Source organism: Schistocerca cancellata, chromosome 6 (assembly GCF_023864275.1).
Source record: "Schistocerca cancellata isolate TAMUIC-IGC-003103 chromosome 6, iqSchCanc2.1, whole genome shotgun sequence".
NCBI classification, from domain to species: domain Eukaryota; kingdom Metazoa; phylum Arthropoda; class Insecta; order Orthoptera; family Acrididae; genus Schistocerca; species Schistocerca cancellata.
This window is the reverse complement of record NC_064631.1, coordinates 514,462,482-514,481,468: the sequence shown is the minus strand read 5'-3', so window position 1 is coordinate 514,481,468 and position 18,987 is coordinate 514,462,482.

The window sequence follows — 18,987 nt, the reverse complement described above, 5'->3', positions numbered from 1 at the left end:
TAGTCAGAGCATTTCCACTAGACGTATTCATTAATTTATGATTACTAGATAGGAAGATTACTCCACATCGGGCTCACTTTGTGGAAGCAGCGGTTAGCAGAGGGCTGCACCTTTTAAAATGATTACAAGCGCTAGTTAAATTTGCATATCAGAAAAGGTATAGACTTTTTCATAAAAACTTTGACAGCTTTGGCGGGCCACTCAAAAGCCACTAGCTTGGAGCATGCTGCCCGCGGTCCGATATTCCCCTACACCTGCATTAGAGGATCAGTTTTGTATTACGGGTCTAAATTAACGGCACTTTAAGGTTCTATATCCAAAGCTACAAGTCAAAGCACATATACTTATTTCAATACTTAATACAGTTAAAAGCTTCCACTTCCACCAGTATTCATTACAACACTACTTAGCCAACCAGGTTTTTGATGATGCTAATAGTTTTTAGTTAAGGTGGATATATTACTTAATTTCATATGAGACAGCATCTGCCATACTAAGTACAAGTCTTAAAAAATTTTATATACCTATTTACTTATCCATTATTAAAGTACCATGCCTTACAGAAGGTTGACTTAGTTGTTCCTTCCTTATTTCGATAGTAGCGACTAGACTGCACTTAATTCACTATTATTCATTATTACGATCATGCCAACCGACTCAGATACCCTTAAATAAATTTAATTTAAAATTACAGGGGTCGTAATACTTCTCTTCATTCGCCATAAGTGCATTTCTATTAACGCACACCAACTAGTTACTGATGTATCCCAGTTACCTACAAAATAATAACATTCACAAAGGAAGACTGCATTATAGCACCTCAGATATAAGACAGAATATCACTTATTCCATGAAAGCAGAGTTTTGGTTATTTGCTTTTCTTTTATTTTACTTTTTTATTTTATTTTACTTTTATTTTACTTTTAGGAAATCAAAGAAAAACTGGGAATGAACTCTATGGATGTAGCAGTCAGGGCGAACAGGCTTAGATGGTGGGGTCATGTTACACGCATGGGAGAAGCAAGGTTACCCAAGAGACTCATGGATTCAGCAGTAGAGGATAGGAGGAGTCGGGGCAGACCGAGGAGAAGGTACCTGGATTCGGTTAAGAATGATTTTGAAGTAATAGGTTTAACATCAGAAGAGGCACCAACGTTAGCACTGAATAGGGGATCATGGAGGAACTGTATAAGGGGGGCTATGCTCCAGACTGAACGCTGAAAGGCATAATCAGTCTTAAATGATGATGATGATACTTTAGTTATTATCTTAAGATACTCGGTGGTACCCAGTTGTACAGGTAATCATCTCCATATCATTTAAAAAATTATATTACTGACACGTGTGTCCTCCTTCCATCTCCATTAACTACTTGCATGTGCTAATGAAAGTATGTTTTAATACCCCTGTGGGAATACATGCACAAGTACGGTCTCCGAAAATAAGACAAACCATTTGTTAAAATACGACAACACATAGAACGAAGTACACACAATTGACAGACAAATGGCGTGCATGGCTGCTCTCCCTTAGGTTCACGACTGTGCTGACAGGAAGGGGATCATGCTACAAAATAAACGTTTCCAAATCGATAGCACAGCTGATCCCGAATGACGGGATGAATGTTAGGGAAGGATCATTAGATTTTGTTCACTCTATAACTTTCGCTTCGATGCGGAGCTGTCCATCAACTGTATCACAACACGCTTGGGAAGATTAGCATCCATTCCATACTTGTGCGAATTGAACGAAGTGGACTGTTGCTTATCCCTTTCACTACCAATTCCTTTTCGGAGTGAAAGTGATTAATGTACAATTCTTTTAATTCATTTCATAGTCAGAGGTAATAATATGAAAAATATTTCCCACTATCTCATTTTCCAGTATGTGGAGGGTGGATGTACAGGGTTATTTATAAATACCTCTGAGGTTTCAGAATGCGACTGTGCAAAAACTACAAGACACACAGAAAACAAGCACGTATCAGTCGTCAGAGCATATCTCCAAGTTTTTAACTCACACAATAGATACTCTATAGGGACACCATTTCTGATACAGGAAACGTCACCATGTGCGTACAGCTGATTGACACAAACTGTCCAGGAAGGCACAACAGCAATCCGCTTGGCAGCTCTGTCCACAGGGTTGTCTACCTTCAGGAGTGAACTTATTAGATGTGACAAGACGGAACGGAGCGCAGAGGATGGTTGACGACGAAACTTCGAGACAGCAGTACGTACAGGTGCAAGCTGTAATTATAAGAACTGTGCAATCCATTTGAAAACATCCCCTTACCAGTGCGTCATTGATACATAGCAAATTTCACTGGTTCTTCTGACGGATTCACACAACCACTGCGCACCCAGCGTAGGTGTTCTCTGCCCTTAATTCATGTGTAGATTACGGTCTTGTCCTATTCCCCTCAACCATCCAATTTTTGCCGATATTTCACGTTTTAAGTTAGCATCGACTCATGTTAACAATTGACAGCTTACCTGTTCTCTGAATTTTTTGTGATCGAGCAAATCCTGTAAGAATTTGTTATTCATGTATGCTCTGAGAGACTTTTGTAATAAACAGAGATCAATGTGGACCAATGTTTTAGTTCACAGATGAACATTGTAATAGGTCTGCGATGTATGTGCTGTCTGCAACAGGCAAGACTTAGGAGCGTCTCTGACCAGAGAGCAGTATGTAATTAGTTGTTGCTAGTCTGCGTGAGTCGGCAGTAGTCGACAGTAGTGTGCGCGTGTCGGCGCGTGTCGGCAGTCTGCTCTGGTCGGGAGTCTGGAGGATGAGTATTATCGTAGAAGGTAAAGAAGCAGCCTTGCGCATATCTAGTAATGTATGTTAACTGTCATCCAATTTCTTTCAAAAAATGCCCCAATAACAATTTTTATAATATAAAGTAATTTTTAAAAAAGGCATTCATTTCAATTTAAAGATTTTATCCAATGAATAATTATTCCTTTTACTAATCACAAAGCATACGCCAGCATTGCACGGAGCTGTGCCGAAAAAATTTTTAGGTAAGAGCAGATATATTCGCAGATTTTATTGAGGTAAGAATTTTTGCTTTTTTTATTCAGAGTACAGGGCCGTGGCGCAGCGCTGCTGTCGTCATAAAATTTACCAGGTTACTGAAGTTTTTTTATTATTTCCGGGTTTAGTAATTGAATTTTGTGGTTACATTAAATGTGAATGCATTTCAGCACAGAGATTATAAATGGGAGCCAATTTTTTTCAGAGGTTACAATATAAATAAAATTCATCTAATTTAATATTGTTGTGCGGAGGTTACACTTGGCGACATCCGGCCAGGATCGTATTTCTTTGTGAATCTTCTGAGAAGTAGTCGTGTATCTGCTCTTATTTACTTAAACGTAGTTTGCATCTGGCGCAACGCATTTACTAATTTGTCACACTTTCTTTCACAGATCATCGGCAATTTGTTGCTCTTTGTTGTAATTGTGTTTGTTGCATTTTTGCATTGTCCTTGTTTCATTTGTGCTTAATTTTGTTTTGTGAAAAATGCCGCGAAAAACTGTTAACAGTACATCGCGATGTGCAATGAGTGAAATAGCCGACTCGAATAATTTGACCGATAATATTTGCGACACTCAGTATAATGATGATAATCCCCTAATTGTAGACAATCAGTGCGTACCGACCACTAATAGTGATTTTGATCCTAATGATGAACAAATAAATTCAATTGTGTCGTCTGTCAATTTAACGACAATTGACGACGCGGCGCGTTCCGATACAATGATCGCTGCCCAGTTTGACACACCAGGTTTGCAAAATTTGAATTGTGAACAGATAATTTTTTCTAACGAAAATGAACAGTGTACTCAAAGTACGAAAGATTTATTTGATTCCGAGGTAGTGACTAACAGTGCACATCCGTTTGGCAAACCCTTTCAAGAATTACAGAATGAGCAAATGGTTACGGAAAACATGACAAATGCACATACACCATCACACAGCACAGAGAATGCAGTAGCTAATTTTAGCATGGATCGAGTAATAGCATTAATGATACAACTTAACGAGGATCTCAAACAACCATTTGGTGAAAATGTTAAACAACTACTTAATGAAAATTCCAAACAACAGAATGAAAGACAAGACAGCAATCACAAACAACTTAATGAAAAACTAGACAACAATTACAAACAGTTGAATGAAAAACAAGACAACCATAATGAAAAACTAGACAACAATTCCAAACAGCTGAATGAAAAATTAGACAACAATTCCAGACAGCTTAGTGAACAGATTACAGCCGTTGCCGCGCAATGTCATGATACTAAAGAACAATTGCGTGTGGAAATTAAGGCTTGTGCTAGGAAAAGTAGTGAAGAAATTAGATCTGTTGCTCAAGAATTAAGGAACACGCAAGCAGTTACAACAGAATCACTTAGAGACGAAATTAGTGCAGTCGGTAAACAATGCTCTGAAAACGCAACACAGTTACGCGACGAGTTTAAATTAATGTCAGCAGAACTTACGCGCACATTAGATGCAAAGGTAGACGTGAAATTTGAACAACAGAACAGCCAAATTGACGAACGTTTTAATCACCACCTACAAAACAGTGAAACGCGTTACCGTTAATTCATACAGGAACAGAATCAAGTAAAGCGACAAGTCATGGATACAATTACCACACAGAGACAGGAAGATAAGCGTAAATTGTTTACGAAAGCAAAAACATAGGTAGACAACAATATTGCTACAGTATCAGACGAAATTAATACTATCAAAGAGTTGAACACCGAATTGCGTGATAAAATTCCCGATCTTAAATCAAAAACAGATACACACACAGTAGACTTTCAGACAGTGACCGACAGACTTGAACAATTACAACTAATACAAGATTCCGATGTCATCAAAGCAGACGTTAAAAAATTGAACGAAATCACACGTAAAATACAAAAACAAATTAATGCTTGTGACACTAAAAACGATGATCAGGTAAAAATACTGACTGAAAAATATGATGAATTGCCCAGTCGTATTGATGTTATCGAAAGTAATAATGACAGCAAATCAGACCGATCGCGAGACAATGCTACTCGGTAGAAGAATTTCAGAATGCTTTTCTTTCAGCGAATTGGTCGAAGACGACACAGCGCGGAATTAAGGATCAATTAATTAGTTTACCGAATTATGAGAACTCAAATTTTTACACTGTCACGCAATTTTTTGAACACATGGTCCAACAAAACCAGTACTTAAGGGAACCATACAGTGAATCTGCACTTATTCAATTATGTATTTCTAAATTACCACGATCATTAAGAGTGTCACTTTTAACGGGTTAGCAGAAAGAAAATATTTCTGCATTCAGAGATCTGTTAAAGCTTTTGGAAGTGCAGCAATCGGATTATTCCTTCATAAACAAAAATTTTTCATATAATAACCAAGGTCAACAAACATACAGCAATTACGATCAGCCACGCAATTTCAATAGCAAAGCTAATAGACGCTTCAGGAACGAAAACCACCAGAACTTTAAAAACAGACAAAAATTTAATCGTCAGAATCGTCAAAATTATCAGCAACAGGAACCACATTTTGGTAACAATAGAGGTTTTTCTCCGCAACAGCAACAAAACCAACCGGTTAGCATACCTAACCAACAATGTAATGTACAAGGTCAACCAAGCTTTAATGTTTCGCCGCGTGCACGTATGGAATCAGCTCCAACAAATAGTAACGCACAGCAACAAGGGAATCAGTACGTACAGAAAACACACTACTTCAATTCCTATTGCAATGCACCGAATAGAAATGACTATCATGACAGACGTCAAAGTAGTGAGCACAATTTTCAGCGTACGTTTAATAACAGTCGGTCTTACCAACAGCAAAATCATCCGCAACAACATATTATTATGAATGAACCAGACAGTAAGTATCATCCCGAACGTAATACGTCAGGAAGAAATAACAGAACAGTACAAATAGTTGAAATGCCACAGCATCCTCCCGAAAATAATAGAACGTCAGATAGAATTTGACTAAATACAGTACAGGTTGCATCTTCCAGTAACGCAAGTAATACTTTTGACACAGAGAATCTTGTTCACGAAAATGTTATTACTTTTGACAACATCCGAGACACTCTTTTGCAGGAAAGACCAGTTATTCAAAAAAACATTTCACACTCTGTCATCGAAGTAAAGATTGGATCATCTAAATTTTCAGCAGTAATCGATTCTGGATCACTTATGTCAGTCATAAATGAGGAAACTTTCAACGAATGTAACAAAGAGAATACCTATCCTACGTTACCATTAGGAAAAACTAAAGTAAAAGGAGCAGTATCTGGTAAAGGAGTAGATGTAAAATTACAGACACATTTATCATTTTGTATTGCAGGTCATACATTTCACTCAAATTTTTGGATTATTCCCTTATTGACGACAGACGTTACTTTAGGTACGAATTTTCTGGTACAACACGACGCAATTATTGACTTTGAAAACTCCTATTTAATGTTAAAGGATGAAAATGTACAACTGGCATTAGAATTTCAGCACTCTTTATCTGCAGAAGAACAAAGAATTAATCGTACAGAGGTCATTTCCGCATCACGTAACATAGACTGTCATTCCACATTGTTCACAGATACGTACGTACACAACTATAATAATCCAGACGAAGTCGACTATGACGTTATACAGATGATTTCTGATAAAGTTAAAAAGAGCAGTGCAAATACAGACGACGAACGCACGCAACTACACAAAATTCTTTTACAGCAAGCTCCAGTTTTTACAACGTTCCTAGTACTATGTCCGGTTTTATGTATGAATTTCAAGTTAAACAGCACGACACATTCAAAGCCAAACATTATCCCATTCCGTATATTCACAGAGAAGAAGTTAAGAAAGAATTGCAAGCTATGCTTGACCAAGGAATTCTTGAACCGGCAGTTAGTCCGTACATAAACCCGCTCCATATTGTTAAGAAAAAGGATGGTTCACTTCGCCTCGTACTTGATTCGCATCACATCAACGACATTATTATTAATGAAACGGATCGCCCACAGACACTAGAAGAACTTCTACAGAAATTTCATGGTACTGCTATTTATTCCACATTAGATTTGAAATCGGGATTTTGGCAAATTCAACTCCATCCGGACTGCAGAAAGTACACGGCTTTTCTTTGTTTTGGTAACTGTTATCAATTTTGTAAATTACCGTTCGGTCTAACTATTTCTTCAGCAGCATTTATTCGCGGTTTGAATACAATACTTCCGATAGAACTTAAAGACAGAATCACAACGTATGTAGACGACATTCTTATTGCAGAAGCTAACTGGTCTGAACACAATCTGATTCTTGAACAACTGTTACGAACTTTTCGTGCACAAGGACTCACAGTTAATCTCAGTAAATCGCACTTTGGTAAAACTTCTATAAAATTTCTTGGAGATGTAATTTCAGCAGAGGGCATTGCGCCTGACCCGGAAAAACTTCAAGCTTTACGTGACATTACTGTTCCTACGACGAAGAAACAACTACGCAGTTTTTTGGGTTTAATTAACTTTTTTCGTAAATTTATTCATTACTCTGCTTTAGACACCCCTAGATTATGTCAATTGACAGTAAAAACACTATTTGGTCCTGGGATAAGCAAGCACATTCTGAATTTATGAACCTGAAAGAAGCTTTGTTGAATGCACCACTTTCATCACATCCAGATCTTACTATAAATTTTTCCATTGCCACCGACAGTTCTAACACCGCTTTAGGCGTACACATTTTTCAGGAAATTGAAGAAGATGGTTGTACAGCAATTAAAAACATCGCCTTTGCGAGTCGAATTCTGTCGCGTGCTGAACGCAATTATTCTGGTACAGAACTTGAAACATTATGTGTTGTATGGGCATTTACAACATTTCGGCATTTTCTTTATGGAAGACATACGACCGTTTACACAGATCATAGAGCGATACAGTTTTTACTTTCCACTAAATTAACACACGACACATTAAGTAGATGGAAACTTTATATACAAGAATTTAATTTTACAATTGTTCACATTCCCGGTACACAAAATATTGTAGCAGACGCACTATCCCGTTCTCTCAGCAACAATCAGCAAGACATCGCAACCAACTTCTGCAAAGCAAATTTCAGCGTCGTGTACATTCAACAAGTTGCATTTGAAAATTTCATTTCGTCGTCATTACAAGACATAGCACAAGAGCAGAGTAAAGACAACGTATGGAAAGAAATTAAACACCTTTGGCAAGATAGGAATAATGTTACCATTAGAAACCATTACACTGTACGCAATGACATACTGTTTCGCCGCTCTCACCCTGACAGCAACAATTGGTTATTATGCATTCCTGACGAGCTTGTTAACAAATTAATCTGGTATACTCATTTAAGTTACGCACATTACGGAGCCAGAAAATGTTTTCTTACACTGTGACAGAACTGTTATTTTACCAACATGGAGAAACGTATTCGACGAGTTTTAGCGTCATGTAAAATCTGCCAGAAAGCTAAGTCAGATACGACTTCACATATTCCTCCATTACATCCCATTGTACCTGTTAAATTGAGACACATGGCCGCTGTAGACATTTTTGGTCCGATTCCCAGAACTAATAGAGGTTTTTGCTACATCTTTGTCGCTGTTGCACTCACTTCAAAATTTGTTACCTTCACTCCGTTACGCAAAGCTACTGCTAAAACTGTTTCGAAAGCATTTGTAAAATATTTTCTATTTCATGTAGGGCATGTGTTGAAAGTAATTTCCGACAATGGATCACAGTTTCGATCTGCTATATGGACACGTATGTTTCGAGCTAGAAACATTTCCCGGATCTATATATCCAGGTACCATGCTTCTTCGAACTCTTGTGAGCGATTAATGAAAGAAATTGGTGCACTGTGTAGAATATACTGCCATAAAAACATATTGATTGGGACACACACATACTCTCATTCCAGGATGTAATTAATTCCATACCAAATGAATCTACTATGCTATCTCCGACTGTTATACTGAAAAATGCTGAACCACCTAACAAAATTAAAGAATTAGTAACCTTTCCCACATCTCGTCGACTACGACACCATGAAATAATTGACATTGCGCTGAACAACATCAAACGTGCCGCAGAGCGCCGAAGAAGACAGCAAAAACAGGTTTGTACACGCCGTGACTTTCACATTGGACAGAAGATATTAGTACGCACACATTATTTATCTAATAGAGGAAAAAGAAGATGTAATAAATTTGAGCTTCTATATACAGGTCCATATCGAATTCGCAGCATTCCTCACCCGAATGTAGTACACGTCGAAACTTTGAGAAACAGAACAACCAAAGGGAATCACCATATCTCCAACATCAAACCCTTTATTGAATTAACATACTTTATGATTTATCACACTGTAATGCCATTTCCTGATTTTTTTTTATGACCACTTATGCAATTATATTCACATGAACACTTACTTATGATTATCGTATGTTTTCTTGACAAGTGCCCGGCAAGGTAAGGTTAGCAGGTCGTTACAAATCAGACCGTGCACATTTTTCCAGATTAACTTACGCTTTTTATGACTACTTATGCAGTTATATTTATGTGACTACTTACTGATGATTATCATATTTTTTCTTGGCAAGTGCCCGGCAAGGTAAGGTTAGCAGGTCGCTTTTCTTGTCGTTACACATCAGACCGTGCACATTTTTCCAGATAAACTTACATATTTTATGACCAATTATGCGATTCTATTTAGTGACATATTAATTTTATCAAATTCTTTCTCCATTAAAGTCTTCAACTCTCGCCTCTATCAACTACACAACATACAAGCTGAACAAAGAGAGGCATTTTTTGTTGTTACACATTAGACCGTGCATATTTTCCATTTTTCATGTATGTATGATTGTTTTACTGTTTTGTTTATATTCACTATGAAATATTTAAGATATAACAAACACCAATTGACTTTGACATTTTGCCTTATGATATCTCACATCGTGACTATTTTACATTTTTTTGCTGCTACATTGTGATACTCTGTGTAGATTTTGCACCTGAACACTATGTTTTTGACATACTACGTTTTGTGTCATGCTATGCTGTATGCTTAATTATATCACTAGAAACCAGCTTTTATTTAATGGGTATATGATTTAAAAGCAAGACATTAATCATTGTTCATCATTTTCAGAAAGAAATAACGTGTAAAAGAAATAAATTATGGGAATTTCACTTTCGGAATGAAAGAAAGAAGATACAATACCTCGTCACGAAGAGTAAATGGATCAGAATTAACAAGAATATACTATACACATCGTATAATAGCAGTCTTAACTAATTTTTTCTTTCAGAATACAAGGCGATTGATGCAGACTGTCAGACAGAACTACCCATCTTAGTTTTAGTGATGAAATATGCTAGAAATAAGGAACACTATACTATGAATAGTTGTATAATGAATAATGAAGTGACTCTTTTGCAGATGATAACGAATGATGATGAATAGTGATGCAGAATATTCTAATATGGATAATGAAGTTTTTCTTTACAGGTGATGATAATAATGGAGTTATGATGATATGGATAATGAAGTTTTTCTTTGCAGATGAAAATAATGATGAAGTTTATATATTTACTCTTAGTTAAGAAATGCTATGTAGTTATTTAGGTATTTGTTGCAGTTCGTTTTGACAGTATGTCTTATGTCGCATGGTATGATGACTGAAGGTTTTGGAAAGGACAGTTAGAGAACATATATATTTAATACACATTTCATTACCTGTTAATTCGAAGTTCACTACTTTTCAGCATAATATGCGTTTCTTCTTTCAGCTTAATAATCCATTTTGTATTTTTTGCAGGAGAAATTATTCATGAAATTAATGTGCTATAAGCAGTTGGTCATTAAACTTGCATTTTTTTTACCCATTTGTGTGTGTCATTCATAAATGTGATCACATATACTCTATTTGTTGCTATAGCTGACTCATGACGAATGTCGTTACCCATCTTCATTTGCAGCAATAAGTCAAATGCAAATATTGTTATGCCCCAGCAATTAATTATCGATCCCAACACAATGCATTGCTAGCACAAAGAAATGTATTACCAGTCCCAAATATTGCTACTAGTTTAAAAGAGTTATGAGTGATACTGAATGATGTTTTCTAATCACAGACTTTGAGTAATAGTTACAGAGTGTTACATTTTTAAATATGTCATATGTCACTTGAATGATGAAAAATGTTTTGTAATATTCAATACTTGCTGGGCAATGAATGCCACAGTTTTTTATATTTTAAATTTATATTATGTCACTTACATGCTATATATATGAATACCAGTAGCTTGATGCTACACTCTTTGACTCCTGTTTTGAATGATGACTTCTGATGGTTTGTAACTGGCCACTGAGTGCCAATAATTATTTTTAAATATGGCATATGTCACTTGAATGAGGAAAAGTGTTTTGTAATACTCAATACTTGCTGGCCAACGAATGCCACTGTTTCTTATATTTTAAATTTGTATTATGTCACTTTTATGCTATATATATGAATACTAGTAGCTTGATGCTACACTCATTAGCTCCTGTTTTGATTGATGACTTCTGATGGTTTGTAACTGGTGAATGAGTGCCACTGTTCTCTGTAAACAGGTAACTTATGAACATTATTCTGTAATACTTCATACATGGTACAGAAATGTTCAGAACTGGACGTTGACTGCCACTAATTAATCAATTCTGTTGATAGACTAGTAATTATCAATGATGACTGGCATAAGACTTAATGTCCTTCACCTTCTGACCTAATTACCAGAAATTACTGCAATATCCGTTTGTCCTGTCTATCCTCATGCTCATGGAGCACTATATTTGGTTTTTGCACTAATTCTACGTTGGTGTACCTTACAAGAACGTGGTGTTGACACGACATGCTGTCCACCACCTTGAGCGATGGAGATGTTATTAGGGTCCCACTGTTTGGTGTACCTAATGTACTACCAAAATGATAACATGGAATATTACTACGACATTTCAGTATCTTGGCTACACTGATTAATACTTCAAGGAAAAGAACTTCAGATTGTCTCACTTGGTGTTGTGCTTCTGTAGAAAGATATGGACTTTCAGTGCAGCTGCGTGTAACCTAATGTGCTACAACCATGATGCAATCCTTCCCTTTCTATCCTAGTTCTTGTAAAATAGTAAAAAAACTACAGTGCGTGTGCACTTTATGTTATTTGTTAATATGATTTGTACTCATTGCCTATACATTTCGTGATTTCCTGATATGTTCTGTACTACAGTGCGTGTGCACTATTGCCATTTGTTAATATGTTTTGTCCTCATTGTGTATACGTTTTGTCATTGCTTGATATGTTCTGTACTCAGTGCATGTGCACTATATTTTATTTCATGTTCTGCACTTATATATATATATATATATATATATATATATATATATATATATATATATATATATATATATATATATATATATATATATATATATATATATGTATGTATGTATGTATATATTCCGTGATTGTAAATTAAGAAAAATTTGTTGCTCATGGCAAGTCCAATTGACTCACCATCGCTGCCAAATTTTTGCCCCCCCAGTGGAGGGTTATGTAAGAGGTATGCGATGTATGCGCTGCCTGCAACAGGCAAGACTTAGGAGAGTCTCTGACCAGAGAGCAGTATGTAGTTAGTTGTTGCTAGTCTGCGTGAGTCGGCAGTAGTCGACAGTAGTGTGCGCGTGTCGGCGCGTGTCGGCAGTCTGCTCTAGTCGGGAGTCTGGAGGATGAGTATTATTGTAGAAGGTAAAGAAGCAGCCTTGCGCATATCTAGTAATGTATGTTAACTGTCATCCAATTTCTTTCAAAAAATGCCCCAATAATAATTTTTATAATATAAAGTAATTTTAAAAAAGGCATTCATTTCAATTTAAAGATTTTATCCAATGAATAATTATTCCTTTTACTAATCACAAAGCATACGCCAGCATTGCACGGAGCTGTGCCGAAAAAATTTTTAGGTAAGAGCAGATATATTCGCAGTTTTTATTGAGGTAAGAATTTTTGCTTTTTTTATTCAGAGTACAGGGCCGTGGCGCAGCGCTGCTGTCGTCATAAAATTTACCAGGTTACTGAATTTTTTTTATTATTTCCGAGTTTAGGATTTGATTTTTGTGGTTACATTAAATATGAATGCATGTCAGCACAGCGATTATAAATGGGAGCCAATTTTGTTCAGAGGTTACAATATAAATAAAATTCATCTAATTTAATATTGTTGTGGGGAGGTTACAACATACTGTTTGTTACATTTTGCGATGTACATCTCCCAGGTCTAACATTCTCTAGGGTCACTCTTGTCCTATTAGCTATCCACTGTGTGAGACCTCTTTTATTAAATCCATCTGAGTCCATGTGGAGCAATCTGAATTTCAGACAGTTGAAGTGATACAGATCACTCTGACATCCACAGGGGTATGTCGAAATCTCAGATGTACCCTCAGAGCACATACGTCCCAATGATAGCGAAACAGTTAAACCACTGGACTCACCTTAGACACGAGTGGGATCTGAATTCTCATGGTATTCGAAAAAACGTCAGAACTGATATCCTAACCATCCATGTCCAAATAATCTAATAGCTTTCCTCTAACGAGCCTGGATATCAATAAAGCGTTAAGCTGTAATCTCTCATTCTACAGCCTCCTTTACTAGTAGGAACTCTCTCATTTTCCAGGTAAATTCTTGGAAGAATCAGTGCCCATCATCAGAGAAATGTCTGAGTACAAATTCCGGCTAAGCTACCTACCTCCGATATGGACTTAGAATGAGTCGCCTTACGAACCAGTACAACTACAAATCACTGAAAATGTGATTAAGTTTTTGTATAATTTTGTATTTCACTGTGATTTGTCTTCCTTTATAGGACACTGTAGGAAGGTCTGATTTTGCAGTCCTTTAAGGGAGTGGAAGAACTTCTTGACAGTCGATAATCTGTCGTGCAGCACAGTTCGGCTACTGAAACTGTTCTTTAATTTCGTTCCTTAATGCGAATTATTCGTGTTCGAACCTGACGAGAACAGCGTTAGATGAAGCAATACTCCAATGTTCCAAAAAGCAAAAGGTGAACCGATGTAGTCTTGTTCATATCGTCAAAAAAGCTGCTGGAACGATTTGTAAAAATGTGCAACAGCATATGAGGGGTATGAACGTGCCAGCAAAAATTCTGTCTGCAAGGAGCGAGGAATCTCTTCTGCTAGAGGCTGAAGCATATTTTTCTTGGAGTGTCGCTGCGTCTCCAGTAATGAGATGAAACCCTAGAGAGGAGAAAAGGAGACGTATTTCAAGCTTCTTTTACTTTGTCAAACGCTTTCTGACACTCTTCTGTCCACTCAAATTTCACACACTTCCATAACAATCGCGTCAATGACTGTGCTAAATATGCAAATCGCTTCACGAACTTTCGATAGAAATTGCAAATTCCGACGAATGATTGCACTTCCTTAACTGTTTTAGGCCCCTGAAAATCCCTTACAGCCTGTACGAACCTCGGATCTGTTCACACTCCGTACTTACTGATGATATGGCCTAAATATTTCACTTCTTCCAATGCAAAATGACACTTCTCCAGGCTCAACGTTAAACGAGCTATTCTTAAACTCATAAATACTTCCCTTAACTGCTGTCTATGCTGCTCCATACTACTAGAAAAGACTATAATGTCATCCAAACAGACAAGATACTGCCGTGGTGTCAAACCCTCAAGACACTGTCTGGCAACCATTGAAACGTTGCCAGAGTAGAGAAAGCAGTCTTTGGACGATCTTCTGGAGACACCTCTAACTGAGGATAACCACTTGTCAAATCCATCGTAGAAAAGTACTGGCACTGTCTTAAGTGATCCAAACTCTCCAATATGTTTGGAGTGGGGTATGCGTCCGTTAGTCTTATTATTGAGGTATCGGTAGTCACAACAGAACCTCTATTTCTTAGTTTCATCCATAGATTTTTTAGGCACAACGACAATGCCCACTCCCCAGCAACTATTACTGTACTCTATAATACCTTCCGCAAGATGCTGATCAATGAAATCCTACACAATCGGCTGCAAATACCTCGGAATTCTGTATGGTTCACTGTAAACAGGTGCTTCATTCCCTGTTGGTACCCTATGTTGAACTAATGGAGTTGCTGGCAACGGCCCTTGCGGGAAAGACAAATCCTTAAATTCCCACAATAATTATCCCATATGCTCTCTCTCTCCTCCTTTCAAATGCTGAATTTTGTCACGCAATGCAGTTCTATCAGCAGTTGTGGTTGATCGCTTCGCCTACCTCTCGAACATCAGTCTTCGTCATCTGGCACATCCAAATTTGCTACAAAAACTCCTTTTCACAAATTCGCGTCTACATCGCTAAAATTAACCACGTTTACTGGAACTACTCGCACGTTGTTCCACTCCTGTATACGTAGAATACTACGTTTCACAAAACAACCCAATGGACCCAAAACTTCATTATCCTCCAATGCTTCAATAACACATACTGTACCCACAGGTAGATTCGACTCCACACTTACCCAAAGCGAATTCCCGGTGCCACCAAACACACACTCATGCGAATTAAGCATTAATGCTAATGTACGCGGTTCAATTGGTTTTTTCATTACGTCGAACGCTTCTCGCGGCAGCTGTACATCGACAACAGTTTCCCCTAGCTGAAATAACTTTGCTCTAAGTTCCACAGTTCGTTGTCCAAGGTCAATTCTGGCATGATTTTGACGCAAGACATCTATCCCTAGGATCATATCGTAGCCCTCGCTTACTCTTGGTACTACCTCCTTGCATGCTGCAAATCGGACTTTCCCTATGCGAAAGTCAACTGTCACCGACCCCAAAAGTGTAACCTTCTTATCCCACTCTCCGCGCAACCTATTACGTGGTGGGTCTAACTTCCTTCATCCCATTAAACTCTTAGTAGCTACTGACACTTGCGCCTCTGTGTCCAACAAAATCTTAAACATTTTAGTTCCTATGGATTCTACCATTGAACATTCCACCTCTGCATACATATTTGTAGCACTAAAATTAAACGGGAGCTCCCTTTGTTGGGTCTTGGGGCCCCTCTGCCGTTTCACAATTGTCCACCTCTACTAACTCCACTCCTCCATCCTCCACGCCGCTATTTTCCACCCCTTCCTCTAGTCACCGGTGACTGGGTACCTTGCTCCTGCACATGTCCCATACGGCCACACTTGTAACAATTTATACTCGCTGTAAACACTGTTTGTCTATCACGTACCCCCGTTGCGACTTCTATTTTCTCACACTGGATTTCCAGCTGAATAGACGAATACAAATCTTTCTGAGTCCCTTCACGCACTTTCCGCGATATTTGCGCTGGTAACACCCTCAAAAATACATCAAGTGCTCTTTGCTAAGTCTCATGCAACAATACGTCATTCACTTCATCACTCTGACCCAACTCGTAAGTGTACTCGTTAATTTCTCTTATTCTATCCGCAAATTTCTCTACCGTCTCCCCCTGTTTCTTCGTCATTGTACTCAACCTCTCCCTAAAGTATCGAGCGAAAGTCTGTTTCTTGTTCCTTTTTAAAAGCCACTCCTTCAACTGCTTAAACTTTCCTGACTTCCTCAAGGCTTTAGAAAACCTTACATATGTCTTTGTTTCATCTGTTAATCTAATCTTGGCTACATGTAAGAACTGTTCATCAGACCAACCATTCATCACAGCTGAAGTTTCCAAGTCCTCCACAAACGAACACACATCCTCAGACGCCTTGCCATAAAATGGAATAATCAAACTCGCGACAGCTGGATCAATCTCCTGCACCCTAGGCAACAACGACTGATGAGATGCGGTTTCCCACCCACTTCTAGATGTTAATTCACTTCTCAACTGCGTATTGTCCTCCGTCAATTGTGCTAGCTTTTCCATCAAAATCAGCACCTCTTCTGGTTCCAGCGCACCGTGCGTCCTTGACTTTGCCATTGTGTTGCTTTTGTTCCCAGTTAGTCGTGAAAGAAAACATTTAAGAACCAGAACAACCTGACTTCCTACATCTCCATATCATCACACTCAGTATCATCATAAAACAATACAAAACAACATCTTACTGCCCCAAACACACTAACGCTTATTCTGACAAAAAAATAATATGCCTACGCAAAACATCCAAAATGGTCTGCCAGGAGCCACACTCAAAACACACTCAAAAAGAACAATTGGTTAACACTCACCACATTCTGTGACTGTAATGTAGGCAGTGGGCTAGAAAGTCGTACTGTACAGACGACGTCCGCTATTCTGACACCAAATGTAGTGGCAACTTCAGACACCGAATGTAGCAGCAACACCAAAGAAGAGGTGGAAGGCACCGTATTAAAACTCGTCTGCGCTTTCCAAGTGATTTATTATTTCCAGCTACAGTGCCCCCATGCCTCTCAGTCTGTGTTACTTGGTCCCACAATGCTGAGGACACCACTTCGCTGTCTGCAGAATGGCTTGGCACGGAATGGCTGCCTCAGCGACCCGTGCAGCGCACTGCTGTGTGGTGGCCTTGTTCGGTCGCGACATCAAGATGCACCGACAGTCGAGTCAGCGGTCTTCGCCTCTGCCTCTCCAGCGCCGCCTGCTGCAAGGTGACCCACGGCAAGCTCCATTGCCGGTGTGGTTAAGAACGCGGCGACAACGAGCGCCGCGATCCGGCAGCTTAATCTGCGGTCCTCGCCCTGGGTATCTCTCATGCATGTTGGGAGCCAAGAGGACTGCCCGCGGTAGCGAGCCGTGGAATGGCCCATTGCTGGCTGGCTACAGACCCCACGTCGGCCTCAGAGGGTCGAACCAGCAACTTGCCATGGACTGGAGCGCTGGCGCCCCCTCTGCTGCTGTCTGTAGCTGGTGGCGTGACACGCCCCACCATCCAGGAAAGCTGGCACACTTCAACGCGCCATGTTGCCCCAGATGGTCGAACCAGCGACCCGCCGTGGACTGGAACACTGGCGCCCCATCTGCTGCTGCGAGTAGCCGTTGGTATGACACGCCCCACCATCCAGGAGAGCTGCCACACTTGAATGCTTTGTTAGTGAACTGGCACCTATTTATATGTGGCTGTGTGCCTCTGTTTTCCTAAACGCACCACTCTGCGCCATGTACTTATAACACTTAGGTTGGCCAGTGGGCCCCTTCTGCCTGTGACTTGCGCCATGCAAACCGCTCCATGTACTTTTTCCAGCAGTTCTACGCCCCTTTGGCCTCTATTTTACTTCGCAACTGCTGGTGAGCATAACTCACCGTAAACTGGCCCGCACCTGGCTGCAACTTGCGTGCTCAGAAATACTGCACCAAAACTGACTTTTCCAATTCCAAATGGTAGTGCCGCTGCAGTGCATTAAAACGAAAATATAAGAAAAATTAAGTAAAGGAAACTTCTGAGCAAAATTTCAAAAGTGTAGGAAATACGCTATTTCATCAGAAGTATCCAGACACCTGTTAAGGGACATTAATATGGGGTGTGTCCACTCTTCGTCTTTACGATGGTTTGAAATCTACATCTACATACATACTCCGCAAGTCACTGTAGGGTACCCTGTACCACTATACCACTAATGGTTATTTCCTTTCCTGTTTCACTCGCAAATAGAGCGAGGCCTGTATGCCTCTGGATTATTTTTTAGCAGTCTTCTGACTAGTTTGATGCGGCCCGCCACGGATTACTATCCTGTGGTAACCTCATCTCACAGAAGCACTTGCGATCTACGTCCTCAAGTATTTACTGGATATATTCCAATCTCTGTCTTCCTCTAAGTTTTTCCCTCTATAGCTCCCTCTAGTACCATGGAAGTCATTCCCTGATGCCTTAACAGATGTCCTATCATTCTGTCCCTCCTCCTTGTCAGCATTTTCCACATATTA